Source organism: Onychostruthus taczanowskii, unplaced genomic scaffold (genome assembly GCF_017590055.1).
Source record: "Onychostruthus taczanowskii isolate IOZ18803 unplaced genomic scaffold, ASM1759005v1 scaffold14, whole genome shotgun sequence".
In the NCBI taxonomy this organism is placed as follows: Eukaryota; Metazoa; Chordata; class Aves; order Passeriformes; family Passeridae; genus Onychostruthus; species Onychostruthus taczanowskii.
In genome coordinates this window covers 8498847-8526495 of record NW_024498573.1, presented here as the reverse complement: position 1 = coordinate 8526495, position 27649 = coordinate 8498847, and the positions used below count along the sequence as shown (strand labels likewise).

At 38.8% G+C, this 27649-nt stretch overlaps 1 protein-coding gene across 1 annotated transcript in view; it reads left to right on the top strand.

Moving 5' to 3' along the window:
* Positions 1 to 27649, top strand: part of SPOCK1 (SPARC (osteonectin), cwcv and kazal like domains proteoglycan 1) — a 272154-nt gene that overhangs the window by 1400 nt on the left and 243105 nt on the right. The gene's annotated exons all lie outside the window — the stretch shown is intronic.

Below are 27649 nucleotides of genomic sequence, written 5' to 3'. Positions count from 1 at the left end.
ATGCAATCGCGTATTAAGTCAATGACAGCAGAAAGGGAAATGCAACTTTTTTTTAATAGAAGTAATATTTAAGTAGATACTTGTACTTCTGCTGTCTGTTCACTGAAGAAGCTTTTCTGGAGCACACAGAAAATCCTGCTTCAGTCTGCCCAATACTGTGTGATGGAAGCCTTACTGATCATATTAATCATGAGCACAGTGAGGTTAAATGTTCTTTATTTTCTGGGATTTGTGCACCGTGGCCACACTGAGACTCTAGGAAAGGGAAGACTAGAGCTGGCTATTAGTTCTGGTAGTACCCTTCTGTAAGAATTTGTTTGTTTATTTAGGAATCCTGGTCCTTTATGGGATATTAACAAGTCAAACTTTCATGCTCTGCTTTTGTCTCTGTGATCATAAAATTGGATCTGACTTTGCAAAGGGGAAGTCAAAGTATTGCAGTTAAATGTGGTGTGTCCCTGCTTAGCTTATTCTCCCTGTGTTTTTCTGTAGTTTTGGTCATCTTTGTGTGAGAAATGCTGCTCGGAATCTCAGCATAACAGAGTGTGGCCTTAGCAGTGGTACCAATTAACAGCTGCCTTGGAGTGTGTCTTCACGTGCAATCACTGATCACATCCTCCTGCTGGGACTGCTGAGTTGAGTTCTCTTATAGAAAAGGGCATTCCACAGTAAAAATGGATTCTTAGATTTACCAGACTTCAAGGGAATCTTCGTAAATATCTGGTTTAGTCTTCTGAGGAATAGAGGTTGAGGATTTCACTTGTTAATTTCTACATCTGACTTGACATGAGAATTGAGCAGCATTTGAAAATGGCAAATTGAATGAAATTGACGCATTAATCTGAAAACACTTCTAACTAGAGACAGATTTGTAGCAAGCAATCTTTCAACAGTCTACTTCCAAATGGAGGCCTCATGTTAATCACAAGGTTTAAAGGTTTTATTTAATTTTATGCATTTTTTATGTTTTCTGCTTCCCTCTTTCTTTTCTCTATAAGCTGGAGTCCTTGCAACTGCTTTTCTTGTCCCTTTTTCCAAGACACAGTCTCACAAGTCCAGAGAAACTATTCCTCTTCTTGTGGAAAATATTTGTGAAGAATATCTCTCATATTTTAAGATTTCACGGCTAAGAATGTCTTTTTAGACCTTCTGAAAATGCTAAAAAACTCCTTAAAGCCTCAAAACTCTTTTATGTATGAAGAATCACTCTATGGAAAAGTAAAACCAACCTTAACCAGTGGTCTACCAAGCAAAAGCAGCAATACAATGTTCATCAAAGCTTAGGTATCTTTCTATCTGGCCATCTTAATGGTTCTATTGAATCACTTCAAGACTAGCATTTTACATATGATTATTCATGAAACCTTTTATGGAGCAAATTAACAGAGACTAGTAATCATCTCCTACTAAGCCTTTTCCAAAAAGAAAATATAAAAAGCTTACATATGTAATTAAGCTTTTAATTAATTGTCTTCAACCAGATAGAATTACTGGATCATAATCTTCCATGAGAGGTTCTGTGCCCACAGATGGAGCTGTGCATAGGTAGAGTTGCTGCCAGCATAGCAGGTACAGCAGTGACAGCACACTTCTTGCATGCAGAGATGTGATTGGAAGAAATCTGGTCCTTACTTCATGGCTGTGCTGTTGGGGACAGATTGTTAAAATATTTGTTAAAACATTTCTTAAAAGAATGCCTGATGAGATGCATCATAAGAGTATTAATTGCTGTGGATGGACTAGGCCAGCATTTCATGGATAAGTGTTGATTTCTAGGAAAATTATCTTCCCTCTTCCCCTCATTGCCAAACCAATAAACTAATTTTATAGACATCATGTCTACATGAGGTTCTCAGGGTAGTCTTTGCACAGGAGGCCGGAGTGCAGAAGTGGTGTTGCAGTTAAAACTTTCTTGGACCTGACACTGCAGTCACTCCAGGGCAGAAGCCTCGTAAATCAGCAGAGGCAATGTTGCAGTAATTAGCACAATTACCCTTAGCTGCTCTCTGAAATTTATGTCATGTTATATAAACATATTTGCACAAATATTTACATGACTGTGCCCTTCTGGATGGTGGGGAGAATCACTGAAGGTGTGGAGCTGAGATTTGATGCTCAGAGCTCTGAGTGGGTGTGGCCACTTTATGTGCAGCAGCACAAACATCTGCACACACAGATGTGCATATGAATCTGTCATAAAGTTGCAGTACTGGGAGGGTTGTTTACCCAGATGATGTGCAATTGAATATAGAATTTTAAATTAAGCATTTCTCAGCTTTTTCAGTTATTCTTTTCAAAATCAGTTGGTTGGTCAGCCTTATTGAGCTGTGGGCCAATATGGCCTAATTTGAGGAGAAACTATTGATTGATTTTTTTTTTTTGGTATGATCCATATTTCTTTTGGGCAAAGGCGGCATGGTAGTTGCACTTATTGTCTCAGCAGTCACTACTTTTCTGTGAAAAGAGGGCACAGAAGTACACTTCATTTGAAATCTGCATTACAGCCACAGAATCATGTTAAGTTTTTAAATGTGACTGAATTGAATAGTGTGAAATGTGTCATCATTTTCCAAAGGCCTCAAGGGATGTGTCTAAAACAACAGTTTACAACACAGTCTTCTCTTGTGATTTGAACACAATTTGTTGACTAAGTTCTCCACTTTAAAAACAAACAGCTGTAAATAAATAGTAAGACCAGTGTGGCTGATCTGTTGTGAAACATTTGCTGTTGAAAGTCTTGTATATTTTCCATCTGCCTAGCATCAATAACAGTGTAATGTCTGTGGTATTAATAATTTTTCAGTGCAAACCAAACCTGTTATTCCAGTCTGTCTTTCACCCCTTTTTCCTTGTCTGCCATGGACTTCGTGTGATACATGACAAAATCTTAGCTGTGTCTTAAGTTTCATTTTGTAGCTGGGGATAATAGTATTTTTCTTCCTCACAACTATATGTTGAAGCTGTAAATAAGAAAGGATGGAGCTTGGAATCTGTGCCAATATGGAATTTATATTCACCTAATCTATATATTGAATGTGGCCTGGTACATACTTAAGTAACTGACTAGTAAGTTTCTAAAAAACAAGAATTAAATCAATGTAATTATTACTGGAAAAAGAAAAAAGTAAGCAAGATGCACTCTCTAGGGAAGACCTCCAGCTATTTCCCTTGTGCAGATCTGAGGCTTGGAAAAGCAGACATCAGGATTATGAAAGTCAAATTAGACCTTCTGATACCAGGAACCCAAATATGAAGACCTCAATCTTTTGATCAAACCTGTGGAGAGGGATCCTTTGGCTTGAGAGGAGCTTCAGAAAAGATTTGGTAGCTGAATGTGAATTCTTATGAGCCTTAGGAAGCATTTATTATTAAGGGAATAAGCATACATGTTATTGTAACAGGTCACACTGCAGCATCTCATTGTGCTCGTAGAGGCTTGGCACAGAAGGCACAGAATAAATGTCATTTTGGTGTTAGATCTGTCTTTAATCAAACTTGTACCAACGGACTAATTCTATTACTTCTGCTTGGAGTTATGTCTGTTACATTATTAATGCTTATATATAAAAAGGTAATAAGTTAAACTAGCCATGGAATAAACTGCAAAAAGGAAGAAAAAAGTTAAATGAACTAAGAGGATCTAGTATAAACCACACAAGGAATTTCTATGAAGTTGAAAGCTAAGAATCTTGGCATGAACTCTGGTTTCAGTGCATGTTTATGCATGGCAGGCTGCCAGACCACGTTCTGAACATTAACTAAGCTGTTTCTCTAAATTTTATTGCTTACAGAGTTTCAGTTCAGGCTATCATGTTAAAACCTCCATGCATTTTATGCCTGGAGATGCTTTGAGACTGTGCAAGCCTAAGAAGCAAGGCATGATATGTCATCATCTGTGTGTACCCATTGCTCAGACTTACTAGGGATAAATAGTTACACATATCTATCCTGCTGAGGATGGTTATCAACAGGTTAGATAGATATTAGACTTCTGACACAAACCACTGAAGGGGCAATTTTGTCAGCTAATAATGTACGTCACCTTTCTGAGCCTGCAAATTCCTCCTCACACCTGATCAGAAGTGCAGTGTTAGGTGACAAAATACAGGATTAGGAACTGGGGGATTTGCATTGTTCCATTTGCCACTGATTTTTGTCCTTTGGTCTGGCTCTTCACACTTCTTCACTGCATGTCCCCTTGTTGGCTCTTACCTTTCTCTGATTTTTTTAGCCCCAAATTAGAAGTGTGGTAGTGAAACTTGATAGCAGGGAGTTGGAAAACATGACCAGTACTGAGAAGGGTTGGAATACCAAGCAGGCAGAATTGGAAGACCTTGGGAACTCAGGTAATAGAAATGAAATGAAATTTAAAAGTACGAAGTGGAAGGTCATGGAATTGAGAGCTAACACAAATTTATTCTGGGTCCTGGCAGCTCAGCTGGAAGTAGATGAGAGGGAAAGCCTATGTACTTCCATTGATTTGCAGAGTTATTCTAAGTTGCAAAAGTAATGCTACTCTGAGGAGAGCAAATATATTGTAGGAATGCAGAAAATGAAAGTTTTCTGCATCTATTGAAGAAGTAAAAATGTACAATGTATAGAAGGGACCACTTAATTATAAATATTGTGAGCACTTCTGATCAGGAAAATTACGGAGTTGGTGATCCAAAGGCCTTTCAGCATCACAGGAGAAAAGACCCTGTTTTAAAATAATATAATATATTTATTTACTCAAACAAAAGTCATTACAAAGGAGTGTATTTTCTTCAGAATCTTTCTTGAGAAAAGGACACGAAATCCAGCATTGTGTCAAGATTCTAAAGGCCTGGGTTTTTTATATCATGTGTCTATGAGATTTAAAGCCCCTTGCTGGATGTTGTCTTGCTCCTTATCCATGCATTCTGATGGAACCTGATCTGTGACACTCAAATATCTCCTGCTCTGGTGGGATTTTTGAGGTGAGAGGTCATTTCTGTAGAACGGGTTCTTTCTCCTATCCCTTCCCTGGCAGACACCTGCCTTCAATGGGTTTCGCTACCAGGGACTTGATAACACATTTTCTTTTTTTCAATATTGTATTTAGGTCTACAGGAAGAATGAAGTATTTTTCTGCCAGCAATTTATTAACAGAACATATTTTTTTCTTTTTTTACCTCAAATGTAAGCACAGGTTTTTCTGTGAAGCAGTTATTGGTATATTCAATACATACATTCCTGGAGAAACCATTCAGGTCCTGCTAATTATTTGTAGTGAATTTAGTCATAAGGAAGGTTACAGTACATTTGAAGAATTTCTGCTAGCTGGGTAATGGATGTACCAAGTGGCTGGGTTGTGACAGGACACAGGCACCTCAGGCTGCCTTCCCAGGAGATCATCATTCCAAGCCCACCTTGAGATTTAATTGAAGGTGAAGACTGTGTCTGTGTATTCCAGTGGATCTGCAGTACAACAGAGTTGAAATGTGATTTATAAGTCTACCCAGGCAGTCCTAGCATAGGTTGTCTCTTAGAGCAATTCTTACTCAACAGGGGGACAGGGCTGGAATATAAATGTGATCGAAAAGTACAGCTGAGATGTACTTGCATGAAATTTAAAAGAATGGGAAAACATGAAACTGAATCTGTGCAGGTATAATGCATAATCAGCTTCTTACAACAGAGGAGATATGCTTTTTCAAAAAGCCCTTCTCAAACTTGACACTTTGCTTTTACAGTGGACAAGGGGAAAAATAATGGCATTTATGTCAGAATAATTAACTGAAGGAAGGTACAGAGAGCCAGCTTTTTCTAATTAACTGACACTTATCCAGCTTCCCTAGGAATTACCTAAGACTCTTAAGTTAAGTAGGTCAGTACAAAACTAGGGTGTTAGTTTCTGTGTTATGTTTCAAATTATAACTTTAATAGTTTCCTCACTGACAGAAGGGTTCTGCAGACTGCAGTCACAAATCATATCCCTGCTATGAAATTCTGTAGATTTAACATTTTCTCCAACATGTTTTATGCATTTTTAGAGTAACCTTTCTTGTATTCTACTGCTTGCCCCATCCTGTCGTTCTCCCCCACGCCCCAGTGGATTTATTTTCCATAGGGGCTTGTTTTAATCCAAATTTAAATTGTAATTTTGTCAGATTCCTGAGAAATTCACAAAAGGAAAAAACGAAAAAATGCCACACAAATGAGCCATATGTCAGTGTAATATAAAATGGGTCATTTTATAATACACTGGCATATGGGGGTTGACTTTTGATGTTTGTTAGTGTAAGAGCTGCTATCAAGCTCAGGTGTCTATGGGTAGATGATACTACTTTTATTTTAGGTAATTTGTCCAGAGTTAGGGTCCAGAAAAACAGCTCCATTACTCTCAAGGGCCAAAAATTACAAGTTAAAACCGATTTATGATACCCTGTTTTGACCAGCGGGGAGATTATCACCTCTTTTTTTGGGGGGGTGGGGGGGATGTGGGGATGGGGTGGGATTTCTCAGAATTTTAAACTATTTGCTTTATACTTACAGTTTTAACCATGAGGCTAGAGACATAGAATTCCAGCCAGTGTCTTTATCAACTTGTGCATGTTTTGAGGGTAAAATGCAAGCCTGTCTGAATTTGGGGTGGAGCAGCTGAGCTGCTTTTACAAGAAGTAGAACTTCATGAGGAAAGTGGACCTCAAATATTACATCTGGGGTATGAAAACCTATTTCTTTTAGATAACATCTGCTTATGCAAGGACTGTTTGATTATTCCTTTCTTTACGTAACCAAAACAGAGATTTGTCCAAAGGAGCTGTTCAAAGTCTTGGTTATGTTGAAACTGATTGTCAAATTGTTTTTTTTGCCAAATTGTTAAAGGCTTTAGTGAAGCTTGAATTTGATTCTTGTATTGCTTATCTTCCTGCTCTTTTAGACAAAGAATACAGTACATGACAGACCAGTTAAATTAAAGTTCTCTTTGCCTTTTGGAAGACATTGTGGAATTGGAAAAACCTGAAAGATCAGGTGTTTCACCAGTATAAATAGAAGAAGCTCCCTGGAAGAAACAAACTATCTGAAAATCAAACATGTGCAGTCTACAAAGTACACATTTTATAGATTTCAACCAAAACAAGAAAGAAGAGTTGACACAGAGTAAAATTAAGGTGATGCTGCTACCTCCAGTTTGATTTTCTGTACTTCCACCACTTAACTCTTCCAGCTTTAGAAAGGGACTTTTTGCTGAGGAGTTACCAAGTCCTAACTCTGAGTAAGCAGTCTGTCATCAGCTAGATAACTCCAGCAGTTATCATTGGGGGATTTGCTGTAGCAGGTTGGCAGCTAAAATTGAATTACACGTTTGGACTGAGCAGCTAATGTCTAATGACTTTCAAGGCTAAGATATGATTCAAAATTCAGTTTACAGATAAATTGCTAAGCTACTCAATAGTGGCTTTGGCAGGGAGTAGATTGGTCTTTATCTGTCACTTCTGTGACTTGGCTTGTAATCCTGAGTAACAGAAAATCATTCTCATTAAATAGGTACACGGGGACTTCAATTAATTCTGTGATCTTAGCTGTCCTCTTAATGAACTTTGTGTCATAAATTTACTTCACTGATTGCTTTCTCCTAGGTAGGTAGAAAAATACTTTATTAAAAATTACTGTCAGAGCAACTATTTTCAGATTAGTTTTTGAAAAAGGTTTCAATATATCACGCTTACAGTTGAGTTCTGACTAACACGGGGATTGATAGAGGTAAGTGATACTTGTCTGTCTCTGCAGGTTGCTTTGAAATTGTCTAATCAGGAAATTCAGCTGTGTACACAATTTCCTTTGAAATTGCACAGCATAAATTTTGTGTGGTTTTTAGCTTGGATATCAGTCTTCATCCTTCCTTCCCTGCATTCCACTATCCCTTCAGAAGTTTATTCCAGCACTGTCTTCTAGTGTTGTGTAGTGTCTTCTAGTGTTTGGCCTTTCTGGCTTTCTCTTCAAGTGGTAGCAGTTAGAGAACTTGAACCTGGACAGCAGGTTGAGATAGAAAGGTAAAAGCAACTGCAGTCATTGGAATGACTGCAGTGGGGGGATGCTTAAATGTTAGAGAATGGGAGAGAGGCTGAAAATTATACTTGTAGGATTAAGAAGAAATTAGGCTAAATTGTTTCTTCAAGGGAGTAGAAAACATTGCTTTTAGAATAGTGTTTCTGTGTGTACTAGGGACATTGAAGTTCTTGGCAGAATTTGATTACAATTGGTAAATATTTATAAAAATCATTTTGAGGCAAGTCAGAATTCCCTGGCATTTCTCGGCGAATAACAAGACTATTGTACTTTGAACACTCTGTTCAGAACAGCTCTGTCGGTTGTGTCCGTGCACCAGTGCCCGCTCTGCTGCCAGAGCACAGTGCAGCTCTGGCTCTTGCAGGGTTTGCCGAGGGTCCACCGGGGGCGGCTGGGGCTGGAGCCCTCAGGGGATCGGCCATGCCCTGCCGGAGCTGTCTGGGGCTGGGACTGCTCAGGGGATCGGCCATGCCCTGCCGGAGCTGTCCGGGGCTGGAGCTGCTCAGGGGATCGGCCATGCCCTGCCTGGAGCTGTCCGGGGCTGGAGCCCCTCAGGGGATCGGCCATGCCCTGCCGGAGCTGTCCGGGGCTGGGACTGCTCAGGGGATCGGCCATGCCCTGCCGGAGCTGTCCGGGGCTGGAGCTGCTCAGGGGATCGGCCATGCCCTGCCTGGAGCTGTCCGGGGCTGGGACTGCTCAGGGGATGGGCCGTGCCCTGCCGGAGCTGTCCGGGGCTGGAGCTGCTCAGGGGATCGGCCATGCCCTGCCTGGAGCTGTCCGGGGCTGGAGCCCCTCAGGGGATCGGCCATGCCCTGCCGGAGCTGTCTGGGGCTGGAGCTGCTCAGGGGATCGGCCATGCCCTGCCTGGAGCTGTCCGGGGCTGGGACTGCTCAGGATATCGGCCATGCCCTGCCCGGAGCTGTCCGGGGCTGGAGCTGCTCAGGGGCTCGGCCATGCCCTGCCGGAGCTGGCCGGGGCTGGAGCTGCTCAGGGGCTCGGCCATGCCCTGCCGGAGCTGTCCGGTGCTGGAGCTGCTCAGGGGACCAGGCTGCAAAGTGCGAGTTGAGGACCCTTCCTCTCGCTTGAAAGTCCTGAATCTTTTTGTGGCATCCCGTACTACGTGGGAAAGCACTTTTCTGACATGATTAGGCACATGGGGATGTATTCTAGATTAGACAGATGTGAAAGCAGAGGATAAAGCTGGTTCAGAGTTATCCATCAAGCTAATGCCAGATATAACAACAAAATTTATGTCATGCAAGTCCCAGGACAGTGCTCTTCTGCAGAGCGATGAACTGTGCTGGAATACAGAAAGACAAAGCTTAACAGGTCTGTGTGGATATATGTGCCACTATCTGACAGCAGTGTTTATTGGCCCAGATTCATTTCTTGTTTGATAACATTAACTTCACTCGAGATATATAAGGGATAAATTTTGTTCCCTTTTTTTTTTTTTTTTTTTTTTTTTTTGTTAAGTCAGGGTAAGCAATCTTCTGTGCTAGCTAAATGTTATTTATTATTTTTTTTTAATGCTAGGTGAATAGCATATTGGAGGGAGACTAGGTATTTCCTGTTAAAGCAGGGATATTAGGCAGAATAGATTTCCTGTATTTATTTATTTTTATGTTAAACTACATCTAGTGAAACTTATGAGGCTCAGGTGCTTTACACCTACTGATCTTTTAAAAACTTATCTAAAACTCCCCCTGTTTAATTAAAAGTACACTGTGGTGCTGCTTTCAGTGGGGATATCTATAAACATATGATAATTAGTGGTTTAAATACAGAATTGTCTGCAGTATTCCTTAAGCATAACCATGAATCTCTACATTATGGTTCACTCAGGACAGCAGCATCCAAAAAGAAATTGTGCCACATTTAATTAGAATAAATATAAACTCCTAAAATACTGCATACTGTCAGTTATGTGTAGAACTGCAGTAATGCAGCATGAAGGAAGCTGGTAAACCAGATATATTTGCTCATAAGGAAGTGATTCAGATCAGTGACCACAGATTTATTAGTCTCTTCCTGCTTATATAACAAAGTTAAGTTGGATATAACAAGACACTTAAGGGTTTATTTTCAATGGAATATGAGGCAAGATGGACTGAAATGAGGATCCTTATGTGACACAAATGTCTGGTTTTATATTTAGTCTCGTTTTTATAAAGCCTTTGTCTCTTCTGGTGAAGAAGTGCTTTCTTTCTTATGCATGTGTCTTATCTTAATAAGTTAAAAAGCTCAGCAGAGCAAAGGTTTTGTGACTTGTAATGAACTTATAACCTGAGATGAAATGTAATCCTTTTCCCCTGGAGATAGTGCTGTTGGAGATTGTGAGCAAGCATTTCCTATCTGTGTGCACTGCCTGTAAAAGAGAAAAGAAGACTGAACATGAGTACAAGGAACTTTAATGGATATAGATCAACAATTTTTGAACATTCACAAAAAGCTACTATAAACAATTTTAGAACTGTGATAAAATATATTGAAACTTCCCCTTGTAAAGTAACATATGGCATCACAAATAGTCCTATCTCAGTATGTAAAGGAAAAAGAAATCCAAACAACTTCTTATGGGCCATATTTTGCTATCAGTATTTTTTTAAGTAACTGCACAACCTTAGCATCAGTTTCTGTAGAGATACTGCATCCACACTTTAATGGCAGACTATGTCCCTGTGTAATCAAGAACGAGCAATATTCTATTACAGCAGGGCAATGTACAAATACAGACAGATGTGGCATGTGCTGCAGTTTCCATTAGCAAAAAAAGAAGCTGCAAATAGGAAGCAATTTTGAAACCTGCCGCCATAATTGCAAACCCATTACTGATATATCAGGGATGGTGCAGTTGATGTGTTCCCTCCAGAATGACACAGAGTTGTCTATAAAATCTGAACTCACTAAGGAGAGATGTGGATATAAAATAAGATGCCGTAAGATCCTTACGGCATGGCTGATTTTAAAGCTGAAGGCCCCTGAAATTAGGAGTTACTGAAACAGCGATGATGGAATAAATGTGTTTTCTTCAGTTCTTTCTATAGATGCAAGGAAATAAAATAAAATAAAACTAAAAAAAAATAAACAAAACCAAACAAAAGGCCCCCTAATACCAAAAAAATCCCAAAGCCACAAAGCATACAATCTGTGTCAGAGGCAAATGAATGCTGGATGATTTAGTGGATCCAGAGAGAGGAATCATGACTGAAATGGAGACATGGTCCATTAGGTGAGAAACCATGTCTGGAACAATCTTAACTAAAGCCCAGTGATTTCTCCTGATGGAAAATACCTGGCAGAAAGAGAAAATGAGAACACGACACGTGTCTGCACGTATAGCAGACAATGAATCTATAAACACAGAGAGAATGGGAAAAAGGTAGATGAGGAAAACCATGTTTCACTTCATTCCAAGGAATTCCAAAATTACTCTTTGATGATGGCGTTAGGGTTAGAAGGAGAGGAGAACAGGGATTTAGGAAGGATGCATCTGAAAATTATTTACCTGCTGAGCAGCATCCTGGGTGATCTTGACTTGGGCAGCAGAGCTCTTGTGAGCAAAGCTGCTGGCAAGCCCCACTTCAGATGTGTGTGTGGTTTTGCACAGATTTAATCTTGTCTTGCTGAGTGTACACAATATATTTTGGACTCTGAGTAATCACCAATGGCTGATTGCCAGATGAGGAGCTCTAAACATCTGCCCTTCTGTGGTCTTCCTGCTGTGGGACTTGTGTGGTGGATGGTGTTGCTTTTCGTTTGGGATGAACAATGAAGATGCATGGCAGAAAGAATATATGCACTTTAATCACTTTTTTCCTTGCAATGTAGTTGTGGGTATTTGTAGCATTCATAATTAGCAGAGGAACAGATGGCAAAAGCTTGGTTTAAAACACAGCATCCATTGAGTGATCATGTGCTGCTGCAAGCTTATTTGGAAAGAAGTTTGTTCCCTTAAATGATGCTCCAATACAGTGGTGCAGTAGTAAAGTAGGAAGATAATTTCTAACAGTTGGTGTAATTTAGTGTGTAGGACATGGAAAATATTTAAACTTACAAAATATCTCCTGGATGCTCATGTCTTGTGCTTCAAAAATATAATTTCAACCTTTACTGTTCTGCAAACTTCAAATCTGTTATGTATGAATTTATGTATAGGGAAGTACAGAAAATGTCCCTAAGATCTTTCCATTCCCCTGGTCTATATCTGCACAGCAGGGAACAATTTAGTTGTTCTGTGCTCAAATTTCAGTAACTATTGTACTGTAGCTTAATCAAAAAACACCCCCAACAAAACAAATCAAAAAACACTGGATATGTATTTCGCTTGTGTGCTTCCAACATGAACATGGTGCTGCAATTTTTCAAAGCTGGAAAACATGAGAGGATTTTGTCAGCATTTCACCATGACACTTGTTTCACTTAGAAAGCCAGAGGGCAAAACAAAGTGGTTTCTTTTGGTCCATGTAATCTTTTTAGAAGGCAGTGGTAGCCCGGCAGGCACAATCACTGAGATATGTATGAGGTAATGTTCGAAATGATGAGATTCTGGATGTAAAGGCTGATTGATTAATTGCGTGATTCCATGTTCCAAATTCAAATCTTAGAAATATTTGATTTTAAGGAGAGGTAGGAGCAAGGAGAAGATTGCTGAAGAGAAAAATAAGCTAAATCTGGTTTTCATTGATAAAGTAGAAATATGGTATTCTCCATCCCGAAGGAGCTGAATGGATTATTGCAACCATCCAATCTAGTTGAGATCACATTTTCTTTTTTGCTTTTATCTTTTTTTAAAAAAAGATAAATGAACCCATGTTGAGATATTTACCTCTGTGAGATGACCTGTATTCACTTTCAAGTCACAATGAACTGGATATTCTCTTTCTCTGAAACTGTATCACTCTTTCTTCCTGAAGACTCTATGGATGCAGACAAAAAATATTTCTGTGAGAACCGGAATGCCATTCCCTCTATGTATGTAATATTTTGGAGGATATCTGTAATAACAGATGAAATTATCTTTGATAGCTCCTATTTTTCTCCAGATGCTGAACTGTAAATTTAAATATCTTGTGAGCTGTGTTTTCTTTTTCTTTTGTGAACTCCCTATATCTCCTCACAGTAAATAGTTGATAGAATGCAGTAGTTTTGTGTTTGCCTATAGTTGATTGTGCAAAAGCTGAGAGTTCACTGGGGCCTGTGATCTTTCCAAGGACTGCTGACCAGTATAAATTTTATAATACAAATAATTAACCTTTTTCTCTAATTCACGGGGTCAGTAGTAGAACTGAATTAAAGAAACCATGTCAGTATGGGGTCTTTTTGTGTTGAAAATCTCTCTGCCTTCTCGTGTGCTACTCTTCTTAAGAGTAGTTTGCTCAGACTCCAGACAAACTTAAGCTAAGTTTATTGAAAGAACAGCACTTGCACAGGGTTTGACTTTTCCTGGGACTCCCTTTCCTTCTGCATATCCCATAAAACCAGTTCAGGTTCAGAAATAGCCTTTTCTAAGTTAGCTGAAGTATTTTCACTTTAGGGTTTATCAAAACAGTCACGACCATTTTAGTATTCAGTTACAAGAGTTACAAAAGCAATATCATTTCAGTTGCCCCATAGCAGAATTAAGCCCAAGCTGTTTGAAACTTTAGTCAGAAATGGTTCCTTCACCAAGAATTTCCAGAAACTATTAGCTTATTACAGCCACTTCAGCCAACAGGCCCACAAGTTGTAGGAACTTTGCCCAGAAGAGTTCTGCTTTCTCCCTTGTTTTTGAAGCTTTCAGTGGATTTTTAAGACACCTTTCCTCATAGTGATTGCTGAACTCCACCTCAATGGCTCTTAGTTGCATGTTCATAGATTCAGAACATGCTTCTCATTTGCTGAAAGTATGGAATAGACAAAATGCCATATCCATCACCCAGGGTCTGAAGTGAATGCAGCTGTGCTGCTCGAAACTCCAGCTGCCTTCAGGAGCTGAAGAATTACATGGTGCTCCCCATAATGATAGGGCTTACAGCTACCTGCTGGGTTGGGAATTGTTCCTCCCAGCTCAGACTAACTTGCACTAACATGACTGTGCAAAAGGCTGAGGAAGAAATTCAGGCCACCTAATCCCCTCTCCTCCTGCCACCAGCAGCCCAGTACTTGTGTACTGGTGTTGCTGGTGGCAGGAGGAGAGGGGATTAGGTGTGTGTTGAGTGGCTGTGGATGGTTTGAGAAAGCGTGGGAGACGTATCTCAGGAATGTACAGAGAGTGGAGACTTGACTTTTTTTTTTAAAAAGATCATTAAGTGACTGCTCAGCAACACAACATGAAAAATGTGCTTGGTATGGTGCTAGGGAAAACCAGTGACATCCAACAACAGGGAGTAAATAACATATTGTTAACAACTGGGAGGAGTGACAGGAGGGAAAACAAAAAGGAATTTCATAAAGCAAATTTTCATTTGCTGCCTATGGAGTGTTTCTTTCTGGGGAAAGGCAGAATGCAAGTTGTTGCTCACTTTTGTCCATAACACTGTTTATAGAGTGAATTCCTGATTTGGGGGCACTGCTGCCTTTCTGAACTTTCTAACAAGTGCAGTGTTAAATCAAACCACGGAAGATTTGCACCCTGCTGTGATCATGCAGCTCGTTCTCCTCCCACCTCCTTTCCATATGTCAGCAGCAGTCTCGGCCTTTGCCTGCTTACCCTTCCTGAGCACTGCAAATCCTTTTTGCTGGGCCTGTACTCAGAGGCCACAGAGGCAGGAGATGGTTGGTGATTTCCTTTGTATTCCTGCACAGAACACAGCAACTACCCAGCCTTCCCTCCATGTCTTCCAGTTCATCACTCCTTGTAAATCTGACACTGAATTCACTTCTGTGCTTAGTTAAGAGCACTTCTTTTATCTTTTGCTTTCACGGTACACAGATAGCAAATGCTGGAACGCTGTGGGAATAGCTTCTCCTTCATTTCAGCCTCATAATTTCTGTTACATAAATGGTTTTATTTTGATTTTCAGCTTCCACTTTCTAAAAAGCAAAGCAACATATATGGATTTTTAATTTCTACAGTCTTGTTTTTACCCCACTGAATATGAGAAAAATAAGTCTGTTTTTCAGAGATAGACCTTGGATCATGCTTCACAGTTTCATGACAAATTCCCAAAAGTGAAGCTGTAGGAGCTGTCACTGTAATTTGGAAAATAAAAACAATAAGAAAATGCCAAACTAAAAGTCATGTCCAACCTCACTTAACAAATGAAATGACAAACTACCAGCCAGAGTGAAAAAGAATATCCAATATCCACAGGCTCTGCTTTTATCCCTGTAGCACTGGCAAGGCTCCTAGATTGGTGCCTGGGAGAGTGTTGATAATTGGCCAGGGTAGGGCTACACATAAGTGGGAGAGGCCACTCAATCATTTGGCTCTTGTGGCAATTTTATTCCAAGAGAGCACTGGGATTTCTGTGAGTCTGCAGCAAGCAGGATGACTGCTCTGGAAGAGGAATCCTAATGTGCTTGAGATCTCTGTGGAAAGGATCCACTAGCATTTTGAGATGTTCTGGCAGCATGAAGCACTAATGCCCCTATTACTGAGATTCTGAGGGTAAAAAAGCCTGAGTTAAAAAAAAAAAAATTAAAAATCAACCAACCCAGATTAAAACTGTCTCTGGCTGTTTGTTTATATGAAAATTATTCACATGCTTATTTACAATTACACAAAGTATTGTTTAATATTCAGAGTTCTATGCCTAAATATAAACCTGTTAGATAAGTTTTACTGTTTATTCTCAGAGAAAAATCTGAAGCATTTTCTGCCAAACCTGTATGCACATTTTATAAAGATGTAATCTATAGAATGAATTTACCTTGTTTTCTGAGAGTTTCTTTGTCAAAAAGATATATTCAGAAGCAAAAGAAGCAGGTTTTTCTACTGTTCTCCTTGCTATCAACTAGGGTAGACATGTTCTATGATTCTATGATGTTGTTACAGTTTCTGTTCAGAAATAGCTGATATTCCATCTGCTCCTCTGCTGTATTTTGCAATGATTTGGGCTGTGTAGGATTCCCTTATAACATGTTGAACTCTCCCATGGAAATAATACACTGTGATAACAGAGGCCAAACTTTCATGATTTTTGTAGTTATGAATTTTAATGTGATACTAGAGCTGAAAAGAGTCTTTGAGAAAGAAAAAATTGATGTTTCCTTATCTCCACTTTCGAAGTGTGGTGTAGAGAAAGTAGAAATAATTAAGTGCCCTTCATTTTTTCCTTCTGGTCACCAGTTTTTTGATTTTTACCCATTTGGTGACTATTTTAGCCTCATGCTAAGTCACTGCAAACCAGGTAGAATATCTTCCTGCCTCACACAAGGTTAAGTCAGTATTTCTGAAAGGGCTGTTACTAGTATAGATTATCCTTCAGGCAGTGCTCTCTCCCTTTGGAAACTGTGCACTGACATTTAAAATCCTATATTTGACATATTCATCAACAATATGGGGATATGGTGCTTCCTGAAAGAGATTTAGTTATAAAATATTTTGGTTCATGTCCTAGATAAAGAGATCTTAGTGGAATTAAAGCATCTCAGATTTTCAAAATAGGTTCTTTCTGTTCTTTAAGGCTTCCTGCTTTGTCTCCAGGTTCCCAGGAACCCTCCTACTCTTATTTATCTCTGAAGTTGATTTTAAATGAGAACTCATCTCTCAAGGAAAGAAAACATTTTAATGGGTTTCTCATAATAATCTTGCTAGTAAGGCATACTTAAAAATAAACTGCTTCTCCCCTTCCCTCCCTTCTGGAGTGAGCTGAGAGGACAACAGCCGAATCATCTGTCTGAGTCATGCAAACTGCTGTCATTGTTTGATGTAAAGATGAACTAAAAAGCTGTCATTTGCTTGGGAATATTTTTATACTTGACTCACTTATCTAGTGAAGGGGAGAGTTTTTGTTAGTTTTGTTTTTTGAATCTTTTTGCCTCCTTTTACATGGAAAATTACAATGAAGCTATGTGTCATTGTAACAGCTATAAACTCTGCTACTAAAAAAGCTTTACAGAAATCTTCCACCTCAGAGCATCTGTCAGCCTGAAAGTGTGGCTTTTTTGCATTTGTACACAAATTCTTTGAGGCCCTGTGCAAACAGACCCTTCCTTCAAAGGGTTTATACAAAGAGCTCCTGCCCAGCTCTGTGCTGTCTGAAATGATTCACTCATCTGTGGACTGTCCATGCTCTCCCCCTGATGCTGATCCTCAGGTTTATGTAGTTTTGATTTTGCTTTCACTTTCCCTCCTCCATCTCTCTTTCTCTTTTGGTTTATCTTGTTGTGTCTCTCTGCAGCACCTTCTGCTCTTTCTTCACTCTGTCACCTCTGTTGTCCATCCTCTTTCTTTTTTCCTGGTGTTAATCTTTCTCCTCTCCTTTTATAATAGATATCTTTAATATTTTCTCCCTTTAAGTTCAAGTTCTTCCAAGACCCGTGAGTTTGCTACCAAATATTGCTAACTAGTAAGTCGTAGCAGAGCAGAGCTGTTTTATCCAAACTGATGATGATGTGATCAGTTTGATTTTCATCTTAAACCTGGCACACTGAAAACTGGTGTGCCTGCCCAGGAATCCCTACAGTCTGGGGCTACAGGACTTGAAAGAATGAACCAGTGCTGAAAAGCGATATAACCTTGGCAGAAGTGCAGAGGCTACTTCTGAGTCCTGGTTTCTCTAGCAGTCTGCCCAGCTTGTAATTGTTAGTATTTATTTAAGCTCTCTAAACACAGCTTCACCAAAAAAAGTGGAGTTTTCAAGTCTGCCTAGCTGAAGGAAAATCTCTACTTCCAGTTCAAGAGACTAGATAGGAGATGAAGATGCAGATTCTCTTCATTGCTGTGTCTACCATAAAACTTAACATTACTGACAAAATGGCAATTATTATTTCAATATCTCTGAAACAAGTAATGGGTTTAATACATTTCTTACCTAAGGAATCTAATACAAATCTCACATGAACTGGAAGGCTTAGCTGTCCAGTTTTTGTGCACTTAATGTTTTTTTTTTCTAGGACCCACATTAAAGCAAAGTGCCATAGTCTCTTTGAAGTGTAGTAATTTTGAAATCTATTACAGTTGATCTCAAAATATTAAAATAAGAGAACAGTGATATTCTGCTTCTATAACCCTACAGGATCATTTCTTTATACTGTGGAAGATGGAATTTTGTCTCTTAGGCTTTGAGGCTAAGCCCAAGTACAACACTCTCCACTGTGACTTGCAGGCTGCACTATCATATTTTTTCCTCATTTTCTCCTAATCAGGGCAAGCTTCTTTTTGAGGTGTATCTCTCTCCAAAGTTTGTTTGTATGTTTTGAGTGCTTCTTTTGTTTTGGATTCCAAGGAAAGTCATTTAGAGATACCAGATTAGAAAGAGTTTGGATTCCTGAGAAAGTGGTGAATAGCTACCAGATCAGTATAATCTTTCCAGCAAGCTTAAAGCATAGCTAAAAACATTAATTTTTCTGGTAGACATGAGATCATTAACAAGTGTAATTTTTGTCTGAACAAAGCCTCTTGAAATACCACATAAGGGATAAACACTAATGTAAAGCAGATATAGTCATTTAACACAGGAAATAAAGGTATTGTATAAAGCAAGTTGCATTATGTGAAAGAGCTATTTGAAACCTGAGGTTAATGTTTTATATTGAGCATTTACCATTTTATAGGTGCTACAGAAATTAATTTAGTTTGTAAATGTCATGCTGTCTTTCAGGAAAACAGTAGCCTGACCATTATTATGTAAAATACCATGGAATTAAATTGCATTATTTTGATTGAGTCAATATAATGGTTAGCTAATTTCTCTGGCCAGAAGTACTAAGCAGACAGCGTGGCTATGCTATGGTTTTGATACCTTGCTGGAAGCTTTGAACAAATTGTTGTTATAATGAAGTTGTGGAGTCCTCATCCTGATAAAGCTTTATCATGTTCAGATTGAAGATACTGCTTCAGCATATTTCAGAAATGCAGAATAACCCCCCCACCTGGTTCTCTTATCTTCATGACAAACCATGGTTTTACTTATCTGATCCCTTGTATGTGTCAAAGCAGTTTCCCAGAGAGCCTGAGAAAATTAAGTGTGAGGCAAATCATTGCCTCTCTGAGCCCCACTCCATTTTCTGAAAAGTCTACTGAAATTGGTGGCATCCTTCCACTTTAGCTGTACACATACTGTGTAACCACAGGGATGAAAGCCAGTCCAATAATTTCAATGAATCCTCATTTTCACATTTGTGCTTAGCCCCAGTGCAACCAGCAGTTTTTGCAGAACTCAGTAAGCTCTTCAAGCAATTGGCCTCCTCCTACTTTGAAGTAAAAGAAATATATAACCTTTCCTTTCTTTTTTACTGGTTTTATCAGCCAGCTGAGTACACGTTATCTTTCTGTTCACTTGCCTTCTGACAATTTTGCTTATGATTCTTGTGTATGATACAATAAGGTGTAGCAATCTGTGACATCAACTGAAGTTTTATAACCAGATTCCTTGCAGCAGTCTCTTCAAATAGATCTACTTAAACATATTTCTTTCTGCATGGTGCTTTTTTTGATGTTAGTAAATAGGAAAACTAGAGGAAAAAAGGCTAGCTTTGGGAAGGAGGAGAGGAAAATACCTTCTTTTCAAAGGAGTTTCAAATAAAGAAAACTGATGGAAGTCTGGTAGTTGTAACAAATAAGGTAACTATCAGCTCTGTTAAATATGCAGACATAATGCTTAGAGTTGCCAAATCTGCAAATATTTAAGTAGGTGTTCAACTTTAAAGAGTAATGATGAATTCAGTGGGCTGGTTTGCCTTCTCCAAATTAGGGTCTTCTCTAGCTGTTTGTAGGATTTCTGTTTAGTGATGCATTTCATTAGCTTATGCTTGAATTTTGAGCCCAAATATGTAGCCGCATAGTTAAAAATTTCAAAATCTGTTTGCCTTCACTGAAAAAACTATTTATTTTGCAAAAGTAATTCAATCACTCAGTCCTGATAAGAAGACTTTGGTAATAAGCAATCAGAAATGCTGTGTTTAGTGTGGTGGCTGTATGTTGTTGCCATAAAGCTACAAATACATTACACAAATAAATAGGTGTGTTTGAATCCTGCAAAGAGTATTGAGGAAAATCTTCCAGTGACTGACTTATTCCTGAGACTTCATGAAATTGTGGAATGCTTTACCTGCCTTTGAAAGGCAGCTGTCTGCAGGGTAAAATGTAGCAGCTGGTCTTACACACCAGAGTTAACCCAACCTGACCCTGCTAGGCTTGGAATCTGACAAAATCACAGTGGGAGGCTGTAAGGCTGCAGGCAGACCTGCAAATAAGCAGTATAAATTACTGACAATTCCAAATAAATGACTAAGTGTTGTAGGAGATATGGAATGTGCCATTTGGTATTTTGTGGGATCACGAAATGTATTTTATTCTTTTCAAGCTGAGCTTGCCTTCTGTTTTACTGGGGTTGATACTTTTCTATGAACCCACTTCAAGGGTTTTGATTATAGGTCCATTTCAGAATGACAAGGTGACTTTATTTTCTTTCCCCATTTCGATGTTGTTAAATTCTGAGTGCTGGCAGGGCTGAAAGATTAGTCACTGGGACAGATTTGCCATTATTTTCAAGCAGTCTGGTGACATATTGGTGCTCTGAAGCTTTCACTTTAAACAAAGTAAACCCACCTTAGTGGTTGTCTTAGCTCTTGTTTCATGGTTGAACACTTCTGTAGCTGTTGTGCAGCTCTTTGTCCTCAGCTGCTGATCAAAATCAAATCAAATGCTTATTCCTAAACTTGAACCTCTCCCAGTGTTTTTCAGTTTTTACCCACTTACAGATGTTAGTTATTTGTAATTTTCAAGTGCCTGTTGTTTAAAGCTGAAATTGTGGTCCCACTCAAGTCAGTTAAATTTACCTCTAGTGGGGTCTTGCTTTCCACATGAAGATATTAAATACTACACATTAATTTAAAGTTTCTTTCTCTTAAAAGACTAGAAAACAATGCTATCAGAAGAAGCCTATTTTTCTGAAACATGTCTGTACTTTGCTTTCTAAGTCAGTAGCCTCAAGCAAAACATAAAGAGGTATAGGCCAAAAAAATATCATTTCAAGTCAGAACACAAGAAAGCTGTTTTAAGTGGCCTTTAGCATTTGTTCACTAGCACAATCCAGGTAATAGAAGAGTCCCAAAGCACACACTCATATATGTCATGTCCAATACTGCTACAATATAATCAAAAAATCATGGAAATAGTAACAGCTTCTAAATAGAAGAGGGGGAGAAAAAAAAATTTCAAACCTTGAGCTGTCTTAATGTCTCACTTTGTTTATCGTTTATAATGTGTGCTAGCTGTGTAAGGGGATGTGAGGATTATGATTTAGCAGTTAAAATCTGTTTAAATTTGCAGGTCTGATCTAAAGGATTTCTGGTATTTCTGCTCAATCACTCTGTGTGTCTGTTCAGTCATTTCAGATACAGGCAATCTTCTGCCTTGATTTTATTCCTGCATTTGATATGGCAATTTTTCCTGCTAGCATTTCATCTGATATGGGGCACTGAATGTGCCCCAAATAAAGTACTTTGCCCTGCTTCAGTTTGCATCCAAACTGGATTAGAGTATTAAAACCAGAGTTTGGTTGAACTATTGGTATTCTTCATAATCAGCTCCCAAACTTCCCTTGCCAAAGTTTGGCATGGGTAATTTGAAGCTTTACATCCCGGCTTCCTTTTGTTATACTCAGCTATATACAATACAAGTTTATCTTTCTGATCTTCTTAAATGTATATACATTCAGATGTGTAGGGCATGTTGCACAAAAATAGTTTTGTAATGTCAGTGATTCATATCAAGAATCATTCTCTTGAACTTTAAGTGTGAGAAATGTGCAAATACACTGTTTTGTTTTTATCTCGTGGGTATGACTGGAAAGCAATGTAAAAAAAAAAAAACCTGTAAAGTAAAAAGCTTTTCATTCTTGTGTCTTCTGGAAATTCTTGTCATGTGTTTGGCTTATTTGTGAGGACTTAAAATTCCTTGCCCAGGTTTCCTTCTTCTTCTTCTGCTTTATGTGAATTCTTACTCACAAGAGCAAGATGTTGCCAGTGACAGGAGCTTGCCAACGGGACTGAAATTGTTACATTGGACCAATGGAGCTACATTTGATTTCAACAGTTGAACAAAATAACTTAGTGGTGAGAGGTTTATGGTCAGAAAACATGAATTCAGTCACTTTACTGAACATCAGCAGCAAGGGAGGATGATAAAAAAAGAAACAGCTGCATGTTCTTCCCTCCCTACTCAGTGTGTCACTACCCAGTGTGGAATCAATGCACTCAGGTTTGGGCTGTGTAGCACTTCTGGTGGATGGCTCCAAATAACAGCACTTGGATTTCACTGAGAGATTGGGTGCCCTAGGGAAGGAGAGGATCATGTTAAGAAAATGGACAGAATGGCTGTTCCTCATTTATTGATCTTAACTAGATCTACCTCCATAGGCCATATCACAGTTATTCTAGATTAGATTTTTATTTTGAAGTGGTTACTTAGTAATCTATCAAAGAAGATTTTTATTTTCCAATTAAATATTAGCATTGATGTTAATGAATGATGCTACAGTACTTTGAAACACCTAATTTCTTAATTTTTTCCTTTTTTTTACTTCTTTTCCATATAATTACTCTTTGATTTAAGGTGGCTATTGATTTGTTATACACTCGTCCTTGGTGTAAATAGATAACCCTTAAACATCAGATAAAAGGGCATGAGTGACACTTCCCATTATACAGCTCCTGCTGTCAGTTACCAGGAAACGTTTCTTGCATTGGAAAGGATCCTCCAATGGATTTTCTTTTGTTACAGAAACTCTTTTTTGGTATTTGTTGACAATACTAATGACAATTAGCATGCTTCTCCTTATCAGTAGCCAGTGAGGAGCCTGTCCCCAGGGCAGCTGGCATGTTTGCCTGTTCTGGAGGCGAGGGTGTGAAGTGAATCCTGGCAGGAGGCTGGACCTGGAGGGATGCAGCTCTAGAAAGAGGTAATGGAAGGGAAATGTCTCATTATTGCTAAGTAAAATCAGATTCTTGCCGCTTTGAAATTCTTTTGGAAAGTCACTGAGGTTGGCAAGGAGAAATCACTGATGACCTAAGACAGAAGGAACTGGTTCCCTTTCCCATAGGATATTCTTGTCAAAAGTGATCAGTGTTTCCTGGGCATTTCCAGGGGACAATAACTCTCCCAGTAAGTTCCCCTGTTGCAGTTAGGGCTGCTGCTGGAGGTAGGATTTTGTTGTATGTGAGTGGGAAGCTGGAGTGGGAGTTGCTGTCTGAGTCAGTGACTTACTGACTGGTTACCTGAGAGACTCAGGGCTGCTGCAATTGGCGCAGAAAGACTTCTCAGTAAAAAAGCAGCAGGGATGTGTAGCTGACTGCTTTCAGTGAGAGCTCATTGCAAAGTTTGTCACTTTTAGTCTGACATGCTGAGTACTTGCTGACCTTCAGAGGAAATAGCAGAGTTCTTTTTTTTTTTTTTTTCAGAGATTCTTACTGAAAAAGTTTTGCTTGGGAGGGATTTTTCATACACATTTTGCTTCTGCTTTGAGGCCTGATCTGATTGTCACATCATGCATGGATGCTGCTGCTTTAGGTGGCTGATTGTGTCATTGGCAAGACTTTCTACAAGGCTCAGAAGAGATGCCCTTTCATGTCTGTCCTTGTGAGTGACCTGCTACAACAAATGGGACACATCAGTAAAATTTAACTCCTACTATCCATAGTCAAAGGAATTTTACCTTTGATAACACAGCAAACCCTAGAGAAGAATCCAGGCTCATCTGCTAAACGTTTTTTAATGCTCAGGAATCTTAACATAATGCTGATTAATACACTATGTATTTTCTAGTTTTGCAGAGCATGTCACAAGTAATTGATCTAGGATCATATTTTGCCTTTATTGCCATGCAGCTAGAAATATATACCAGCCACTTAATTAGAGACAGCTTTAATGAAGGTAATGAAAGGAACAGCAGTAAATGGAACAGAAGCAAGATCTAAGTATTCCTTAGTGCAAGTTACAGGATAATAGCTTAAAAATATTCTTTCTGGGTCCTTGATTGTGAGGCAATTCTGTGCAAGGTCAGCAGGGTCGAGGTTTCTGCCCCCTGTAATGGCCTGTTCTAGTCCAGCAGAGTATTGAATCAGACTGGAGATGTGTGGGGCATAAGGAGAGTCTCACTGTATCCCTTCTCTTGAATGTGTCTCTGGCTGAAGACTGTGAGATGGGAGAATTTATCCAAGATATTTGGTCCTGAGCAACAAACTTTTGTCCAGATAAAAATCTAGCCATACTCAAGACATACAGTGTTTTTACATTAGAGACACCAAATGAAGAAAATATCAGTCAAAATAAATACATCACCTAGGAATCACTAGAGAGGATCCAAACTGCTACCAACAAACTGTTTATGGCATCATGTATTATGACAGAAAATCAAATGTATCAAAAATGCAAATTCAAAGCATAAGAAGCAACATTTAAAATCATTTGCAACAACAGATAGCTGAAGAGAAATAGAACTGTGATTGCTACAGCAACAAGTGTTTTGCAAGATTATGGAGCTCCAAGAGGAGAGCAGTAAAGCTGTAATCATTTTTTTTAATCAGAGACAGATTGGCAAGACACAACTCTGAGCCCAAGGGCTCCATAAATGAAACTACAAGGACCCACGAAGTCACTTTAATTTTGAGAGGAGTTTGGGTAAGTGGAAGCATTTTACGCACGCATTCAGAAGTGAGAGGATGAATATTCAGTTTGCACTCAACCCTGAATGCTCTGATGGTGTTTGGGGCTGTTCAGGCAATGACCCCTGTAATTCAAGGGCTGAAATCTGCAAGCCATCATCACCGTTGGCCTGTTTTTCCTTCCTTTCTTGTTTTAGGTTTCATTTGTTCTTTTTAGGTTGTATTGTGGGGTTTTTTTCTGTTTTTGTTTCTTAAGGCTCCTGTTTTAAATTGTGAATTTCAATCACATGTTCTAGTATTTTTTCTTGGTAAGTGATGTGCATTATCACTGGGTGCATCTAGGGGAAGATCCAAAGCTCATTGGATCTACTAGACAGCACATTGTGTGCAAGCATTTAGAAGATTATAGAGGCTCTGGTTCAGAGTTAATACCGTGTGTTGTTTGTTTAACAATGTGTCTGCACATAGAAGAACCCCTCAGAAAATTCTGAAGGACTGTGAGTTCTTTAGAAAGTGAGCCTAGGAAATATAGTAAGTTTACTTTTTTTTTTTTCTGAGCTGTGCTTTTCACTTCAACAATGACAATTTTCAAAATCTTACAAGAAGACACCCCCCGTTACCTTTTGAGTTTCATGTAAAATTCTGTTTCATCACAGTGTACTGTTATTTGCAAGGTTGCTGTGAATTTCTGTTTATTCATTACAGCTGTAGAGTGGGAATAATGATGTATTTGGGAAGTTCAAAATGCAGAGGAAGTCACAGAGGAATCTATGGACTTTTCTAAACCCCACTTGCACTGGATTATTTGAGAAATTTAAGAATATGAGGTGTGGGTGAAAGGAAAGTGAAGAGGGAAGGTTTTCATAAAAAGAACTTCCCCTTTTTATTTCTGGGAAAACTACTAAGGCAAGAAACATTCTTTTGCAGTCAAGTTTGTAAAAAATGCACCACGGAAGTGATAGTGTTGTGGCAGAGATATTCTGAGATTAGGAAAATATTCAATTTTTCATCCTGATATGTTGAATCAATGTGTAAATATTTTGTTGGTTTGCAATGTATTTTCACACTGTAACACATAAAAATAAAGATTGATATCCATTTTATTTAGAGGTCATTATGAATTCCTTTAAAAACAATGCATGGATCAGCAAATTCTTGTTTTAGGTGTAGTCTACTTGTAGGCTACCATCTGTAAGTCTTACTGGATCTATTTAATTAGATTTCCATGAAGCATCTGTAGCAGTGAAAGATACAAATAATTAAGCATCATGATTTCTTGTGTGTTATAGATGTCACACAAGTGGTTGCTGCAGAGCAGATAATTCCTTTTGAAATTGAGATTTCTGTCATGAGTTGCTCCTTCATTTACAGCAATTAGAACTTTGTAAATAATTTTATATAATTGGGTTCACTTTGAATTACCTTTTCCTATAGGTTAGTTGTTTTTTTTTTAAATTCTGATATATCTTACTCTCTTTTTCTTTTTAGTTGCATTTTATGGTTTCCCTAAACTGACTGATTACTCCTTTATCAAAGCAGCTGAAGTAAGTGTGGTCAGGGAGAAGAAGAAACAGAAACAGATCTGTTGTGGCCCAGATGTAACCTGAGTCAGGTTCATCCCAAAGTGCTCCTTGCTCGTGCAAAGACTGGAGTTTCTAAATGCATGGCACTGGATGACAATCTCTGTTTCATTAGAAAAAAATTTAAAATTCAAACAGCAACATAGGCAAGATCTGGAAGGCTTATATCTGCATTTCAGTGTCTGGTTCAAGGGTTGCTTTTATAGCTGTCAAATTTTTCAGTGCTTATGGATGAAGTCCGTTAAGTATTCAAATGTGACCTTCTGGGGGTCTCACTTCATGGCAGCTGCTGCCAGAATCTGAGCGCCAGTGCCTGGCAGATTTCACCTAGATTTCATTTTGCTTTCTACTTTCAGAATTTTGGAAAATAGTTGAAAATTTAAGTAAGATGTACTCTAAATGTTCTATAGCTAAAAGGCAAACAACCCCCTTCCAGATAATATCTATACATCATTTCGAAGTCCCTTAGGTGACAGTTTGATCTCCAGATTTCTGTGACTTTGTGGTTTATGAAATTTAAATTCATATAATTGAAAATAACAAGGTTAAACCACAGAAGTCCGTGGAAGATATCAGTTGACTGTGTTGTTTATTTGGTCAAGCACTGACATTTGAGGATTAGCATTTTTTTTTCAAGAGGGATCTTTTTAGTAAAGCCACTACATGAAATTAAAAAATTGGCACCAGATTTTCCTTTACAGTGGCACTGAGCTTCAGGTGTTGTCCCTGCCCTTAAAAAGAGTGATTGAAAGACCAGGCACTTTGATCCCATTCTTGGAGAGGACCACAAAGCTTCCTCACTGTTCTTGAGGTGTCTTGACATGTCCACAGAGCTGAAAATGTACTCAACACCCTTAATAAGGTTGGGATACTGGAAGGCATTGCTCTTACACCTCGTGCTTTCTCTGAAGTCACAAAGGGTGTTTCTACTTTGGGAATCTGAAGCAGAGAGATGATATAACTTTTGGGTTTGACATTTTACTGGGTAAAGGGCACAGCCACAAATAGAATTCAGGTCTTTGCAGTGTGATCCTGCTCTCTACTTGAGCCTACTGTTATACAGGCTTTGCTGACCCAGCTGCAAGCAAATTTGGGGACAGCCAAATTTTACTTTACTTGTAATGTTCTTCATGCAACTGCAATTAATGCATTTTTCTTTCAGTTAATGAAAGCCTCTGCACTTGCATCCTACTGTTAAGTGACAATTCTGTCAAGCAATGGAAGATTTGCAGTGATACCTGTGGGAAATGTTGCATTTATTGAGTGTTTATTACAAATTCCTT